Here is a 17846-nt window from a genome sequence, read left to right on the forward strand (position 1 = left end):
TCTAAAATTTTTGTTATTTGGGGCATAGCAAGCTAAAATGCTGCTTAGGATGCCTACATCTCATATCATTTTCCTGGTTTGTGCCCTGGCTACTCTGCTTCCCATTCAGCTTCTTGCTAAGATGCCTAACAGGTAGTAAGACCATGACTCAAGTTTTTGGGCACCTGACATCTACATGGGAGACCTTTAAGAAGTTCTTGTCTCCTGGCTTAGGCTTGGACCAGTCCTGGCTGTTGTGAGCATTTGGGGATTGAACAAGTGGATGGAATCTCTCTCTCTCTCTCTCTCTCTCTCTCTCTCTCTCTCTCCCTCTCTCTCCCTTTTTCAGCCATTTTGCCTCTCAAATAAATAATATTTTTTTTTAAATAAAAATCTTGTTTACATAAAATCACAGCTTTAGGTATCAATCTCTTCTACAAACCAGGTTATATAAAAAACTGAAAGTTGTAGAACCATGCTTCTGAAATGTCTATTCCTATTAAGAAGAGGACAATGAATATAATTTTTATTATTAGTGACATAAATAATAAACAGGGGCAGGTATTGTGGTGCATGGGTTAAACTACCACTTGTGACCCTGGTATCCCATATCTGAGTGCTGGTTGGAAATGAGCTACTCTGCTTCCAATCAACCTTCTTGTTAATGAGCCTGGGAAGGCAACAGATGATGGCTCAAGGTCTTCGACCCTGACACCCACACAGGGAACCCAGAGGGAGTCCAGGTTCCTGGCTTCAACCTGGCCCAGGTCAGAGCTGGAAGATCTTTCTTTCTCCTCCTCTTGTCACTTTGCCTTTCAAATAAATAAACAAATCTTTAAAAATGGTGAACAAATAAACAAAAGAGGACTAAACCTTGTGTTTTTAGCTTTTAACTGAATTTAAACCTTAAAGAAATCTAATACATTAATACAAAGCAAGCCCTATAGCAATACTGCTGACTTAATATGAGGAAAGATATTGCCAGCTACAAGTCAGTTACAGGTATTAGATTTAGAGTTGCATGATGTAGTTTCTGATATTGTTCTCTATTTGGTCTGTCTCTATGCTCCAGTTCACATAAACATTGTTTCCGTAATTCATTTATGAGAATGCCTTTGATGTGCTTTTATTGTTCTTAATTCAGGATAATCAAATACACTAGTCAATCACAAATGTCAACTTTAATGAAGCAGTAACTATATAACTTCATAAAGCTATTCTTTTGTTCCATTGAAGATAAATTTAGTACTGTAGTGTTAATTAAATCTACTTCAGTTGATCATTTGATCCAATTACCACTGCATTTGGGAACAAAACCAGGTATTTTTGGTGGTAATGAAATGAAGTGATTTGGCAATCCAAGCTGTAGACTGACTACAGTGTAGTTAATCTGAGGCCAATTTCCCTGTATTCACAGGAATATTGGAACAAACCAGGTTTCCTGTCACAAATGAACTATAGTTCATTTGATGTGCCTTAAAATCATTGACCATAAAAAAAAAAGAACATTGACCTGTTGTCCTTGCATACATTTCCACTGGACTAAGGTCTTCTTATTCTTCACTTGTTGAATTCTTTATTTCGTGGTGCATTAAGTCTTTGACTGTAAAGCAAATGAAAAGCATGTTGTCTCAGGTACTGGCACTGTGGTGTAGTGGTTAAGCTGCAGCCTGTGATCCCAGCATCCCATATGGGCACCCATTCAAGTCCCAGCTGCTCTTTCCATCCAGTTCCCTGATAATGGCACGTAGGAAAGCAGTGGAAGATGGCCCAAGTGCTTTGTCCTTTGCTACCCAAGTGGGAGGCCCACGTGAAGTTCCAGGTTCCAGGCTTCAGAATGGCCCAGCCCTAGCTGTTGCAGCCATTTAGGAAGTAAAACAGCAGATAGGAGATATTTTTTCTCTCTCTCTCTCTCATTACCCTTCAAATAAATAATAAATCTTTAAAAAAACATTATCTGAGAGAGAGGAGAGAGAAGTATTTGATCTATGAACTACATTGAATTTGTTCTCTTTGTATTAATATCACATTAGAATGAGAATTGATGAGAAAAAATGAGCCATTTACATTATCTGAAAAAAAAGAAAAATCATTGAATTTTCAATTTGGCACAACCTCAACAGCACCCACTATAGTAATTAGAATTTTAAATGATAGAATAATACTGCAAGCAAGATTATAGGATGTAGGATTTAGTTATATCTCTAAAGTAAAAGGGCAAAAATGTAAAGAAATTATCTTAGAAATTAGTGCCATATTGGTTGTGAAATAGCTTTAGAAAGGAAGAGAAGAGCTAATGGGAGTGGGCATTTGGCCCACGGTTAAGATGCAACCCATATCAGAGTGTCTGGCTTGAGACCTGATCCTCCCCCATTTTTGATCCTGCTAATGTGCACATTGGGAGGTAGCAGATGATGGCTCAAGTACTTGTGGCCCAGTCATCTGCATGGGAGACTCAGATTGAATTTGAGGCTCCTGGCTTCAGTTCAGCCTAGCAGTGGCTTTTGCTGGCATTTGAAGAATGAACCAGCAAATAGAAGCTCTCTTTCTCTCTCTCTCTCTGCCTTTCTGTGTTTCAAATAAAATGAAAATTATTAAATAAAATAACTTTTTATGCAACTAAGGGACATTTTGGTGGTATACATTGTGTTATACAAAAATACATAACACACTATTTTTCTGGTGAGAGGCAGGCTTGCTACAACTTTGCCCACAGAAAAGTTTTCTTATCATGGAAGAACAACCATGCAATTGAATTGTGGTAAACTCAGCTTCTTCTTTGGGGAGAGTGGAAAACAACTCTGAAGACATCACAACACGAACTCTTTGGAAGAATTATCTAAGAATTGTAAATGAGGACAGCAGAGAAATCAGCTCAAATGTAGTTGATTGTTGCCTTAATGCTGGCCTCGGAGAAGTGCTGGAGTTATAAGGAGAAAAAAAAATAAGATACGATAAAAAATGGTGGAAGCCAGAGACAGTTCTAGTCAAACTACAAATTCAAAAATATGCAGAGGAATCTATGTGGACCTCTTAAGAGCTTTTCCAGGAACTGCCTGTTTCCAATGCATATGATTAAGCTGCCTTTGTTCTACTCTAATTTGAGAATAAATCAGGGTTTTATAAAGCAATAATTGGTAATCTTAGATACTTAGTGAACAGTTAACAGCAGCTAAAGTAATTGTTTTTCTATGAGAAAAAGTTTAATAAAGTGTTACTTTAATTTCTTTTTCAATGAGATAGCAATGGTATTTAAAGAAGATTAATTTAGACAAATTAAATTGTATAAAATGGGTGTTAAGGAGATCAAATGTGAGACTGTTCTATTAAATTTCTATTCCTTCCAAAGGCTGATGAAAGAGAAAAAATATGAACTATAATTCAAAAAGATGTAAAAATATTTGATTATTGACTATATATAAGTTATGCAAGAAGTTCTTTCTAACTCTTAGACATTGAGGTTTGTTGAATAAGTTTATACCCTGGGTAATGTAGTGCTTTTGTTGTTAACAATAGTAAGACGACTGGAATGAAACATGGGGTAGGCTGGATGTTAGCTGATAATGTTGAAGGCAGTATTTCTCCAACTGCATTGTGCAAGGGGTCAAACATAAAACAAAATGAAAGAACTCAAGGGATCTGTTCTGTACTTGAAACATTTGGGAAACACTGAAAGATGAACATGAACATTAACCAGTAGAATCTCTAATTCTTATTAGGCAATGAGGTCGTTGTAGTTACTGTTACTTAAAGTGTAATGAGGGACTGGTGTCTTTGTAAAAGGAAGGACTTTAGACACGGTGTCTTGGTCTACTGTGGCTCCTTTAACAAAGTACCATCAATTAGGTCATTTATAAACAGCAGAAATCTCTCCCAGTTCTGGAGGATGAGAAGTTCTAGATCAAGGTAGATTTGGTGTCTGGTTAGAGCCTAATTTCTGGATTGTAAGCAGTGACTTCTTGCTATATCCTTACCAAGTGGAAGGCACAGGTAAGCTGTCTGGAGTCTCTTTTATAAGCACATTCATGAGGCACAACCTTCATGACCAAATCATTTCCTAATAGCATCACCTTGGGGATTGGTTTAATTGTATGACCTTGGTGTATGGAGGGTGGGTGGGTACACAAACATACAGCACAGAGACACACAGAGAGGTGATCACATGGTGATGGACTCAGAGATTGGAGTGAATCATCTACAAGACAAGGAACACTGAACATTGCAGGCAAACACCAGAAACTAGAAGGGGTAAGAAGAATTCTGTTCTGCAGGTTTTATAGGGGCCATGGCACTGCTGACTCCTTGAGAACAGACTCCTAGCCTCCAGAAACCATGAGAGAATAAATTTCCATTGTTTTAAGCTACTCAATTCATGGCAGTTTATTAAACTAGCCCTAGAAAGCTACTACATATAATATAGAGCTATATGCCACAATATAGTCACCACTAGCCACATGCGACTACATGATTTTAATTTAGTTAAAATTAAATACATTTAAAATTCAGCTGCTCAGGTGAGTATTCCAGCTGTTCAGTCACTGCCTGTAGTCAGTTTCAGATAGTGCAGAATGCTCTGTTGAACAAGCCTGGACTAAAGTAATTTATCAACATGTAACAGGTGTAGGGAAAGAGCCTACTCAAGTAAGGTTGGCATTGAAGAATAAAGTGGTTTTGCAGAAAGGTCATTTTGAGTGGCTAACTTCAATCAAGCTTTCTATTGATCTCCGTAAACTATTTGGAGGCAGCAGTTGATTCCTAACAGAATTGTTTAAACATTGAGATACCAATATTACCTGAAAGATATAATTACTGTAGCAAGTTTAAAAATTTGGAATTATGGAGCAGAGGTTTATTGGAGCAATTAACCTGTTGCTTAAGATATCCGCATTTCAGGCCGGCGCCGTGGCTCACTAGGCTAATCTTCCGATTTGCGGCACTGGCACACCGGGTTCTAGTCCTGGTCAGGGCACCGGATTCTGTCCCGGTTGCCCCTCTTCCAGGCCAGCTCTCTGCTGTAGCCAGGGAGTACAGTGGAGGATGGCCCAAGTGCTTGGGCCCTGCACCCCATGGGAGACCAGGAGAAGCACCTGGCTCCTGCCATCGGATCAGCGCGGTGCGCCGGCCGCAGTGCGCCGGCCGCAGCGCGCAGGCCATGGCGGCCATTGGAGGGTGAACCAACGGCAAAGGAAGACCTTTCTCTCTGTCTCTCTCTCTCACTGTCCACTCTGCCTGTCAAAAAAAAAAATCCATATTTCAAACCAGAGTGCTTGCGTTTGAATTCCTGCTCTGCTTCTGATCCAGCTTCCTATTGATGTGCTCCCTGGGAAGCAGCATATGATGGTTCAAGCATCTGGGGCCTTGCCACTCATGTGGGAGAACTAGATTGAGTTTCCAGCTCATTGCTTTGACCTGGCCCAGCCTTGGCTGCTGTTGGCATTTGGGGAGTGACTCAGTAGATAGAAATTCTATGTCTTTCCTTTTGCCTTTCAAACGAATATAAATAAATAAAAATTAAAAATTTGGAATTTGTTTGTCTTCACAAAATCAACCTAGATGTTTCAATGGAAAGAATTACTCGTTCCATTTTTAGTGCATAATGGGATAATGAGTTCTAAGACAAAGTGTGATGTGACAAGCAGCTCTTTATAGTTTAGTGCTTTAATTGGAGAGAGAAACCATGAATGTGTAAACTGACAACAGTGAGGCCACCATTTCTTTCTCATTTTTTTTTTAAGATTTATTTTATTTGGAAGGCAGAACTACAGAGAGAGATAGGGAGAGGCAGAGAGAGAGAGAGAGAGAGAGAGATCTTCCCTTCCCTGGTTAACCCTCCAAATGGCCGCAATGGCCAGAGCCAGGCCAGACTGAAGCCAGGAGCTTCTTCTGGGTCTTCCATATGGGCGCAGAGGCCCAAGGACTTGGCCATCTCCCACTGCTTTCCCAGGTGCATTAACAGGGAGCTGGATCAGAAGTGGAGCAACTGGGACTCAGCATCTGGTGTTGTAGGCAGCAGCTTTACCTTCTACACCAGAATGCCATCCACCCCCCATTTCCTTCTGACATTCTGAAATATTATGGTTTCGATGCAGTTTCCAAAGTGATGTAAGATTTTCTGGGCTCTTTTGGCTAAGAAACTTTCATTTGGCTAAGAAATTCAAGTACCCCCAATAAGCACACTTAGGGTTATTTATAGATCATCTAGAAACACAATTAGGAATTCATGTTTCTGAAATGAAATAAATACCTTATAAACTTAATGGAAATGCAGCTATCATTTATAACACACCATTTATAATACATTGAAAATTGACTTCGTAGTCTTGGCTACTGTGGGGAGCAGCTCGGACTAGACTAAGTTACTCGAATTAAGACTTATTCTATGCATCTGCTCTCCCACAATATGGCGCTGGGAGAGAAGAAAACAGCTTTTACACAGCTGCCTCCAGTTCAACCAATAAACTGTAGGACTTGCTCCTGATTGGAGAGCAGCGTACTCGGCGTGTGGGCAGCCGAGTTGGGATTGGCGGAGGAGGACTATAAAGGAGGAGAGAGACGGCATGCACCAGGGAACATCTAAGGGGAACATCTAGCTGAAGGAACACCTGTGCAGCCCCCGAGAAAGCCGGCCGGCGATGTGCCGCTCCCCTGCAGAAGTGGGGAATGTGGCCAGGGGGAACTGCCCTTCCACGGAGGTGGAAGGGATAGTAGCCAACCCGGGAAGAACCAGCAGCAAACCCGGGGAGGGCCGAACAGACGAAAGAACAGCGCAGGGTCCTGTGTCGTTCCTCCACGAAGAGGGGGAGCGACATAATGGTGCCGTGACTCGGATATGAAGCCTAGGCAGGGCTTAGTGTCGTTCCTCCACGAAGAGGGGGAGCGACAGCTACAATTGATCAGCTATTCCAATCCCTTGTCTCAAGACATATTTCATAAAATAAGTGAGTTGGCTCTGAGGAGAGCTGCCCTCCAAGGCTTGGAGACAGAGTGCCTGCTACCAGCTGTTTCCAGGGAATGAATATTCAGTTAGAAACTAGACGTATTTAGAAGAAGCATGGGAAAGGGCTGACTTTAAAATCTATGTACAAATCCTAAGAAAGGTTAAAATTAGACTCGGACAAAACAGATCTCTTCCCTAGAGTATAAAAATAGTTGGCAGTTGGATTATATAACATCAGAAGGACAAAACTAGGAGGATGCTCCCTCTTTTCTCTGTCTAGTGGCACAGCCCTGAACTTTCTGAGGCAGATAATGTTGCCTAAAAATAAGCTGCAATGGAGTGTCATTCCTATCAGTGCCAGCCCCAGGTCCTTTTCCCCTCTGCACTCTGTCCTTTCGACGTTTCCTTTTTCCTCTACCGTTAGTGTACATGTTTGGAGAATGCTGCTGGGGACCCAAGTTGCATAAGTCTGAATCCTGGCACTACTACTGTGGTCTTGGGAAAGTTGGTTAACCCTCTTCTGCCCTAGTTACAGAATATATAAAAATAAAGATGATAGCAGAGCCTGCCTCGTCAGATTGCTGTGAGAGCAGCATAAACCGAGAAGTCATGCTTAGCAGACAAATGGTGAGCTCTCAGTAATATAAGCAATTATGTCATTTCTAAGCACATTTTTAAAATAAGAGATTTATTTAATTGTTTGAATGTCAGAGTTAAACAGAGAGGGGGAAGAGAGAGATGGGGGGGAGGGAGAGAGAGAGAGTGAGAGAGAGAGAGAGATCTTCCATCCACTTGTTCACTCCTCAGATGACAGCAGTGGCTGGGGCTGGGCCAGGGCAAAGCCAGGAGCTTCATCTGGGTCTCCCACATGGGTGGCAGGGGCCCAAACACTTGGGTCATCTTTTGCTGCTTTTCCCAGCCCATCTGGATCAGAACTGAAGGAGCCAGGACAGGAACCAGCACCCATATGGAAGGCTGGCTTTGCAGGTGTCTTAACCATGAAGCTTTGTATCTTTTTCCTCTTTTATAACTTCAACCTCCATATTTGGTTGCATTTCTTCCCATCAGAACTTATATTCACACAAAACTTCAAATTTTGAATACAAATAAATATCAAAAAAAATCTTCCTTGAGTCCACACCCATCTTCAGCTGTAAGCCAGTTTATCTCTACCCCATAGTCAAACTATTCAAACAAATCACATATGTCACTGTTATCATTTTTTTTTCAGGTTACTCCTCCATATATTTCAATCTAACATCCTCTCACCCCTATGTACACCTTGATTTTCTGAATATCTTGAAATGCAATGGTCATAGATTCTACTGGTGTTTTACTATATTTTCAATCTGAATCTGGTGATCCATGTATTCTTCCTATTCTTCTCCTCTTTTTCTGGCCTGAAGTTTGTGTCCCCCTAAATGTCCATGTTAAAGTCCAACTTCCAGGATGATGGCATTATGAGGCAGGGCCTTGGAGATGATTAGATCATGAGGGTGATGCCTTTATGAATGGGATTAGTGTTCTTGTGAAGAGACTCAAGGGTGCTTGCTTGTCCCTTTCACTGTGAGAGGACACTAAGAAAGGGATCATTTGCAAATCGGAAAACAGCCACCTGACACCAGACACTGAATCTGCCAGCACCTTGGTTTCTTACAGCCTCTACAACCATGAGAAATAACTTTTTTGTTTTTTAGGCTACCCCGTTTTTGGCATTTTGTTACAGCACTCAGCCACTGATCTTGTTAATGACACCACATTCTCTGGACTTCTTACCAGTCTCATTGGGTTTATTTCTGTCTCTTGCAGACCTCCTCTTTTCACTAAGTTTGGGAAATCCTCAAGGCTCTAAGTCTGCATTCACTGACATCAGTTCCAGGAAACTCAAATATCACTGTGGCCTACTATCACACTAGGAACTCAAGGAGGTCAGATGATCCATGCAGCTTTGGTTCTAGTCTGTTTCACAGTGAGTTCCCGAACTCAATTTAAGTTATTTCCCCAGTTTCAGAATATATAATTAGAATAGACATTTTTAGCGGCTGCAGAATCCTCATATTAGTTCCTTAACCTGTGGTATAATGACCACTCATATTATGGTGTGGAAGGCCAAGTAGAAATCATTAGAACTGCCTTTACCTAGGGAAATAGTGGGTCAACAGTAATACCATATCTTTGGAGGGATTGCAGAGATTCACACCACTATCAAGGACTTGAAAGATAAAAGGGTTGTGATTTCCAACACATCCCCATTCATTTCTTCTATTTGGTCCATGCAGAAGACCAAAGGATCTTAGAGAATGACAGTGAATTATCACAAGCTTAGCCAAGTCGTGATTCCCATTGCAATTGCTATACCAAATGTAGTGTCATTGCCTAAGCATATCAATACATCCTCTGGTACCTGGTATGCAGCTACTGATCTGGCAAATGACTTTCCTGTATCTACTGATAAGACCCACCAGAAGCCGTTTTCTTTCAGCTGGCAAGGCTAGTAACACACCTTTTCTCTTTTATGTCATGTTTCTATTCACTCTCCAGTTCTATGTCACAATTTAGTCAGTAGGGATCTTGATTGCAGTTCCTTTTCAGGAGATTTTACACTGGTCCATTACCTTGGTGATTTTATGCTTACTGGACCTAGTGAGCAAGAAATAGCAACTACTCTAGGATTGTTGGAAAGACATTTTTGTGCTACAGGGTGGTGTCAGTCTATTTTGTGTGATAAAACACCTAAATATGATAAAATACCTAGCTCTGGGAACTTAATAAAGAAAAAAAATTTATTTAGCTCACACTTTTGAAGGCTCAAAGTCTAACACTGGGTAGTCCCATTTGCTTTACCTCTGTTGGAGGCTTCCCTGGTTGTATTACAACATTGCAAAGCAGTAGCAAAGGAAACGGCTGCATGCAAAAGGGACCAAGTGTGTAACTGTCTTATCTTTATAATAACTTTCCCTCAAGAGGAATATCATACTCTTTGGAGGAAGCATTCCCCCTTCTGAGGATGCTGGCTACATGGCCCGGTCACCTGCTATTCAGCCTCAGTTCCACTACTTCATCACCAACACATGGCCAAGTTTCCAGTGACCTTTGAAACTTTGAGGAATACAACCAAGCCATGTCCAAAGGACAGGTGTTTGGCCTAGCAGTTATGGTACTGATTAAGGTGTATACATCTCATGTCAGAATACCTGGGTTCAATTCCTTGTTCCAGCTCCTGATTCTAGGTTTCTGGTAACGTGAACCTTGGGAGAGAGCAGGTTGTGGCTCAAGTAGTTGGTTTCCTGTCATTCATGTGGAAGATGTGCTTCCTGGCTTCAGCCTGGGCCAGGCCATTATGGGTGTTTGGGGAGTGAACCAGCAGTTGGGAATACTTTCTCTATTTCTCCTCTCTTTCCATCAAATCAATTTGAAAAAAAATGATATTCAAACTGTAGCAGGCAGGAAATATTTTTGACAAAAATTCAGAGACCTTCTACTCTCTAGTCTAGCGGTATGGGGCACGTTGAGAAGTTCCATCCAAGGTGAAGGATAAGTTATTGAATCTGGTCCTGCCTACAACCAATGCTAATGGTCCTCTTGATTCTGGAAGAAAAATATTTATCATTTTCTTATGTGTTACTCTGGCCCATTTACTAAATGACCTAAAAAGTTTGTAGTTTTGAGTGGGACTTGGAGCAGAAGACTCTGCAACATGTCCAGGCTGCAGTGCAAGCTGCTCTGCCACTTCAGAAATGGGGCCCCTAAGATCCAGGGGTGCTTGAAGTGTCTGTGGCAGACAGCGATGCTGCTGGAAGTCTTTGGCAGGCCCTGAGGATTCTGGAGAAAGACCCCTGTCATCCTCAGTGGCTATGTATTCTTTTGAGAAACAACTCTTGGCTTACTACTGTGGTTTAGTAGAGACTGAATGCTTAATCATGGGCTGCCAAATTAGTATGTGGCCTGAGCTGCACATCATGAATGGTGCTATTTGAACACCAAGCCACACATTTGGGTGTATACAGCACTCCATCATCAGATGGAATTGACATATACATGAGTACTTCACATAGTTCATGGAACATTGGAATAAAAGACAATGTACATTTTTCATGAACTTTGTAAAGTACCGTTACATATGATCAGGCCTAAGCCAGCCATAAAGGCAAAAGCAAAGCTTATGAAGTAGTCTAAATGTCCATGTTATGGTGCCTTCTCTCTCTCCACTACTGCACCTATGGTCTCAAGAAAATTCCCTACAAGCAGCAGGCAGAAGAAGAAATGACTCAGGCCTGGTTTACAGATGATCCTGCATGGTTTGCAAGGACAGCACAGTGCGGCTCCTTTCTGGGACAGTGGTAGCATCCGGCACTGTGGCATACTGGGTAAAGCTGTCACCTTCAGTGCCAGCATCCTATATGGGCACCAGTTTGAGTCCTGACTGCTCCACTTCCATTCTATTTCTCTGCTGTGGACTGGGAAAGCAGTAGAAGATGACCCAAATCCTTGGGCCCCTGCATCCATGTGGGAGACCCTGAAGAAGCTCCTGGCTCCTGGCTTCGGCTCAGCGCAGCTCTGGCCATTGCGGCCATCTGGGGAGTGAACCAGCGGATGGAAGATCTCTCTCTCTCTCTCTCTCTCACTCTCTCTCTCTGCCTCTCCATCTCTCTGTGTGTGACTCTGACTTTCAAATAAATAAATAAATCTTTTTTAAAAAAGAAAAGCAATTGGTTAAAATATTTTTTTAAAAAAGAAAGACAGTGGTAAAGGCAAATCTCAGTAGACAGAATTTCAAAGAGTACACTTGGTGGTTCACTTTGCTTAGAAGAAAAAAATGGACAGATGTGTGATTATTGACAAATTCATGGCTGTTGAAATGATTTGAATGGGTGAATCTCCAATATGGCACCATTCCTTGGGGGTGATCAGCCAGCATCTTGGACAGATAGATTACATTGGACCACTTCTACCCTGGTGGTGGTAGAGGTATGTACTTACTGGAATATATGTTCTGTATATAAACATGCTATCTCTGCTGGCAAAAATTCTGCCAATACCAGCATCTCTGTACTTACAGGATGTCTTATCTACTATCATAATAAAAGTTTCCGACCCATGAACTCACTTCACAATAAATGAAATATGATGATGGGTCCATACTCACAGAAATCACTAGTTTTACTGTGTTTTCCTCACACTTGATTTAACTGTATTGATAGAATAGTGAAATATTGTTTGGAATACTCAGTTACAGCATCTACTAGGGGGCAATATCTTTTAGGGCTGTGACCCACAGAGAAATTATTTGCCTTTGTTCCCATGTCTTTATGCTCTGGTGGTGTAGAGAGCTTAGATACATAATGATGACTATACTGAACTGGAAATTAAGACTGCCGCCCAGTGGCTTTTGCCTCTCAGTCAACTGGCAAAGAAAGGAGTTGCTATGTTGGCTAGAGTGATAGATCCTAACAATGGGGAAATTGGAAAACTACTACTACACAGTGGAGGAAAACAAGAGTATGTCTGGAACACAGAATATACCTTAGGAAATCTCTTAGTATTATAATGCCCTATGGTTAAGGTCAATGGAAAATAATAACTTGATCCATTAACCCAGGCAAGACTACTAATGCCCCATTTGGGAAGGTTTGAGTCACCCAATCAGGTAAAGAATCATAACTAGAGGCTGGTGTTGTGGTGTAGAGGTAAAACCACCGCCTGTGACACTGGCATCCCATATAGGTGCTGGTTTGTTTCCCAGCTGCTCCACTTCCAATCCGGCTCCCTGCTAATAGCCTGGAAAAAACAGTGGAAGATGGCCCAAGTGCTTGGGTCTCTGCCACCCATGAGAGACTACATGAAGCTCCTGGCTCCTGTCTGGCTTTGGTCAGGCCCAGCCTGGGCCATTGTGGCCATCTGGGGAATGAGCTAGTGGTTGGAAGATCTCTCTCTCTCTCTCTCTCTCTCTCTCTCTCTCTCCTTCTTCTTGTCACTTTGCTTCCACATACATACTATTGGTGCTATTTTTCTGGAAAACCTTGACTACAATCTACCAATAACAACAGAGTTGAGATACCAAGAAGTGGATCAGAATCATAGAAAACAAAACATAAATATTTGTTACTTGCCACTCCCAGCAATTTTCTAAAGTTATCAAGTTTAGAACTTTATTTTTCTCCTTTCAAAAGTCATTCATATCTAGAACATCATCAACAAAACCAATGATGAATATCCAGAGGCATCAACAAGTTGCAAACTGAACAAATCAATTTTTAGGGGAAAATCAGGTTGTAAAACATACAAATGCATATCATTTGTTCTTTTTTTTTTACATTTATTTATTTATTTGAAAGGCAGAGTTACAGAAAGGCAGAGACAGAGAGCGGGCAAGAGAGCGAGACATCTTCCATCTGCTGGTTCACTCCCCAAATGGCCTCTCAAGAGGGTCTCTCAAGAGATTGCAGGGGCCCAAGAATTAGGACCATCTTCCACTGCTTTCCCAGGCATATTAACAGGGAGCTGGAGCATAAGTGGAGCAGCTGGGACTTGAACCAGTGCTTGTAAGTGATGCTGGCACTGCAGGCGGTGTCTTCACCCACTATGGCCAGAGCGCTGGCCCCTCATTTGTTGTTTTTAAGTTCAGAGATCATAAATAATGTTTTAAAGTGTTGATGGGTCCCCTTTTCCCCATGAGGGGGACTTGGAAGAAACGCCTGGCCAGGCCCTGGCCATTGAAGCCATCTGGGGAGTGAACTAGTGGATGGGCGAGCTCTCTCTGTCCCTCCCTCTTTCTCTGAAACTCTGCCTTTCAAATAAATAAGCCAATCTTTATAAAAAGATAAAGGGTTGATGGGTTCTCAGGCTAGCCTAAAAATCAAAAAACCCTCAATGTTGCTAAAATCTCTTACAGAACTAACTGAACTTTGTGCCTGCAGAAGACAGTGCTGAGAAAAGGAGGGAAGAATCTGAGAAACTAAACAAGTCCTGCCATTTTTCTAGGTACAAGGTGATAGTGGTGTATGTAGCACAAATAAACATCCTGTTGAAATCACATGCTAAGGGGCTAGCATTGTGGCATAGAAGGTCAAGCCTTGGCTTCCCATATAGGCACCGGTTCAAGTCCTGGCTGCTCCACTTCCAATCCAGGTCCCTGCTAATGTGCCTGGGAAAGCAGTAGAAGATGGCCCAAGTCCTTAGGCCCCTGCACCCACATGGGAGACCTAGAAGAAGCTCCTGGTTCCTGGATTTGGCCTGGTCCAGCCCTGGCCATTGCAGCCATTTGGGGAGTGAACCAGAGGATGGAAGATCTCAGTCTGTCTGTCTGTCTGTTTCTCCTTCTCTCTATATCTCTGCCTTTCAAATAAATAAATAAAACTTAGAAAAAAAAAGAAATCACTTGCTGCCATCTGGCAACACTCCTAATTTTTGCTTTCATTATTAAGTTATGTCTAAAATGAAAATTCAGAGAAGCTCATCAACAAAAATTATTTTGAGCATTTATTCTTGGCTAGCTTCTTTACTGAGTGTTCAGAAAATAGAGAAAAATGAAGTGATGCTTAATTCCAAAAGAAGAGAGTACAAAAATAGGTAAAACAAAGAAATAAAGAGTAGTTTCAGTGGTAACTTTTCAGTTCAAGTTCTAAAGTTCTACAACTTTTAATTTCAGTAGGTTGTGAGCTGCTGACCTGTACATTGTGTTCCAACTCCAATGACGCTGTTATTACAACTTTTACAACATTCCAATGATATGATTTCACAAAATAAGCTCATCAAGCATGTAATTAGCTCAGCAGTTAAGACATCCATGTCCCATATCAGAATATCTGTGTTTGACTCCTGGCTCTAGCTCCTAACTCCAGCTTCCTGCTAATAAGGATCTCAGTGTTGTGACTCAGGTGACTGGATTCCTGCCACTCATGTGGGAAGCCTGGACTGAGTTTCTGACTCCCAGCTTTTGACTGACTCAACCTCAGCTGTTGTGGACATTTGGAGAGTGAACCAGCAGATGGGAGCTCTCATTGTCAGTATATCTGTCTTCTGTCTGTCTCTTTGCCTCTCAAATAAAATAAATAAATAATTTTAAAAATAAGCTCAGAAATTTCATTGAAAAAATATTAACAATAAAGTATACATTTTGGCACTCACCAACTTAAGGTAGGCAGTGTTTCATGAACATAAAATTCTTTTTGCAATGCAAATTTACATGCTATAGAGACTTAGAATAACATTCATATATTTGAATCATGTTGTTCACAGAAAAATAATTCATGGCTTCCTGAAGGCTATGGAATACCATCCTTTTCACTGTATCTTCAAATTCCTGCCTTTATTCTTTTATTTTTTGTTTTGTGGAAATATTTACTTATTTATTGTTTTCTGAAAAAAAAAAATTGAAATCCATGACTTGAGCCATCCTCCACTGATTTTCCAGGAGCATTAGCAGGGAGCTGGATCAGAAGTGGAGCATCCAGGTGCCCATATGGGATGCTGGCACTATAGGCTGGGGCTTTAACCTGCTGCATCACAGTGCCAGCTCCTCCATGAACATTTTAAAGAATCCTCACATATGTAAGATTAATTTAAAAGGCAAAGTGACTTTTAATATAAGGAAAACTTTATTAAGATGCATTCATATCATACAAAACAGTGACTAATTTATTACTCTAATTCTGTATCATGAATATAGCTTTCTTTCCAATTATATTGATTTTTTAAAATGTGTTTTAGAAATAGAAAAAGAAACAAACCACTCTACTAAAATTCTTTACCATCATTCTGAAACAGAATCATGTCCATCATGCTGAGAAAGACTATTTCAAAACAATATAAACGCCCCCCCCAACACACACACAAAGGATGAGATTATTCAATCAGAGTGGTTTCTGTCCGAAACAACAAAAATTATTCATATTTTCTGAGCTTTGTTTTGCTGAGTTGAAATATTAGATGTAAAATATTTACCATAGAATATTCATAGTCAAGTACACTGTATAATTGAAATGTTTATAGTGTTGAAATGGAGTTTCAACATTATGGGAGTCCTTGCATGGTATAGAAACTTCTAAATTCATTGTTGACATTAAAAAAGTTACATTCCTCTTTAGAATCGGAGCACAAATGAAATTGTTTGAAAATCTAAAGCACCTCTAGTAAGAAATTTCAAGGCTGGGTAACGTGGAGGGAAAACATGGAAGGAAAATTATTTGTTTTTACTGTTTTCTTCTCATGTTTTTCTAGTGAGACTACAGACTCTGAGGTATTTACTAGAACTCAGCATAAATATATCTGTTAAAAATTTTATTTTAACCTTGGCTGCTTGGCTCTTATAATGATACTCATTCTGAGTACGATATTAAATTTATAGAAACAATTAAGTTTATTTTTCATAGCTTGTAAGGTATTTGCATTTAGCATATTAGTCTTACGTTTTTGTGCTGAAGAGTCTCTGGTTTCAAACAAAGAGTTCCATTTCAGAGCACACCTGAATATAAAGACGGATCATCTGAGGATTAGCACTAGACTGATTGTCAGTTATGCATCCTGCTATTAGCTCCCTGGTTATTTATCACAGGAAGACAACATGGAAGAGTCTTTTTGCTAATGGTGCCAAACTCTTACACAGCTACTCTTGCATCTGCAAGTGTGGAGGGGAAGAGCAATTCAGAATGTAAAATCAAATGCAGAGAAGGCCCAAGATCGCTGTAGTCAGTAGACTGGAGGCCAATTGCACTGCTAAGAATACCTGAAGTTCAGTGTGCACGGATTCACACCTAAAAGCTCAATGTTTGATTTAGACACTTATGTAAACTATAGGGGCTTCAATTTTGCTGTTTTCATTAAAACTGTTGTTAGAGATTTAAGTGAATGTAAGTTAGAGATTTATGTAAATGTATGTATAGACATATGAATACATATATATAAGATTTTATATGTATACTTGAAGTACATACAAGATAATAGGCACATATAAGGTGTTCAGTTAAGATATATGAATATATATGTTCACCTAATAACATATTTATACACATTATACTTATTCATTCACATGTTACAGCAGTTCCTGACACTGCTTAAATATTAACTATTATTAATTTGCCTTATCATTTCCATATCTAAATTACTAAAGTGTAAGAAAATTGAATTTATCTTATTATTTCTTTTTTCCCCTAAGGGTTCAACAAATTGTCCCTTTCTAAAAAGTTGAGTAAATATACTACAAGAAGCCTAAAGCTAGGTGCTGAGTTAATAGACAGGATAATCACTTCATGAGTACATAAAGGCTAGCTATTTGAAGAACCAGTAGAGGGACTGTTAATGGGGTTTTGCTTCAGACTTGATGGATTGATCTATTAGGGACAGGCTTCAGGAGAACTCTCAAAACAACTGCCTTTCCTGGCCCATTACGGAAACAGCAGCCTTGCAAATGAATAGAATCACATGTAAATCAAAACATGATCATGTGATCATCCTGAGGACAGAGATTTTCTCTGTGTTGGTTCACAGTTGTATCTACAGAGTCCAGGCAAGTGTCCAGAAAATAGTGGAAGCTCAATAACTATTTCTTGAATGGAGCAAATAAGCAGAAAATTTAACCCTTTCTTCAAGCAGGATTAACATTAGAAGCAAAATAAAATAGCCTGTTTTACTATGTCCTGATGGATTTCTGACCCTGAGAATGTTGGTAAGGATAAATGCAAATATGTACATTTAGCAAGTATTTCAGGAATGATGATTTGGTTGAGTATTCACAGGAATGCATCTTGTGAAGTGATGCTACACTTAGTTCAGACTCATGTGCACATGTCACATTTGAATTGCAAATATTTTGCCCAGCCTCTAACTTTCTTGTCAATGCTGACAGGTTTTTCTCTCCAGGGTTTTCAGAAATCTTTGACCTGTAACTAAACATCATGAACTTTTCTGAAGTGAAACGCTGCAAACATTCAGC

The 17846-nt window shown here is 40.3% G+C and overlaps 1 pseudogene; it reads left to right on the forward strand.

The window, feature by feature from the left end:
- Positions 1-944: 944 nt before the first annotated feature.
- Positions 945-9720, forward strand: LOC138848884 (uncharacterized; annotated as a pseudogene).
- The last annotated feature ends 8126 nt before the right edge of the window (positions 9721-17846 follow it).

This window comes from Oryctolagus cuniculus, chromosome 3 (genome assembly GCF_964237555.1).
Source record: "Oryctolagus cuniculus chromosome 3, mOryCun1.1, whole genome shotgun sequence".
In the NCBI taxonomy this organism is placed as follows: domain Eukaryota; kingdom Metazoa; phylum Chordata; class Mammalia; order Lagomorpha; family Leporidae; genus Oryctolagus; species Oryctolagus cuniculus.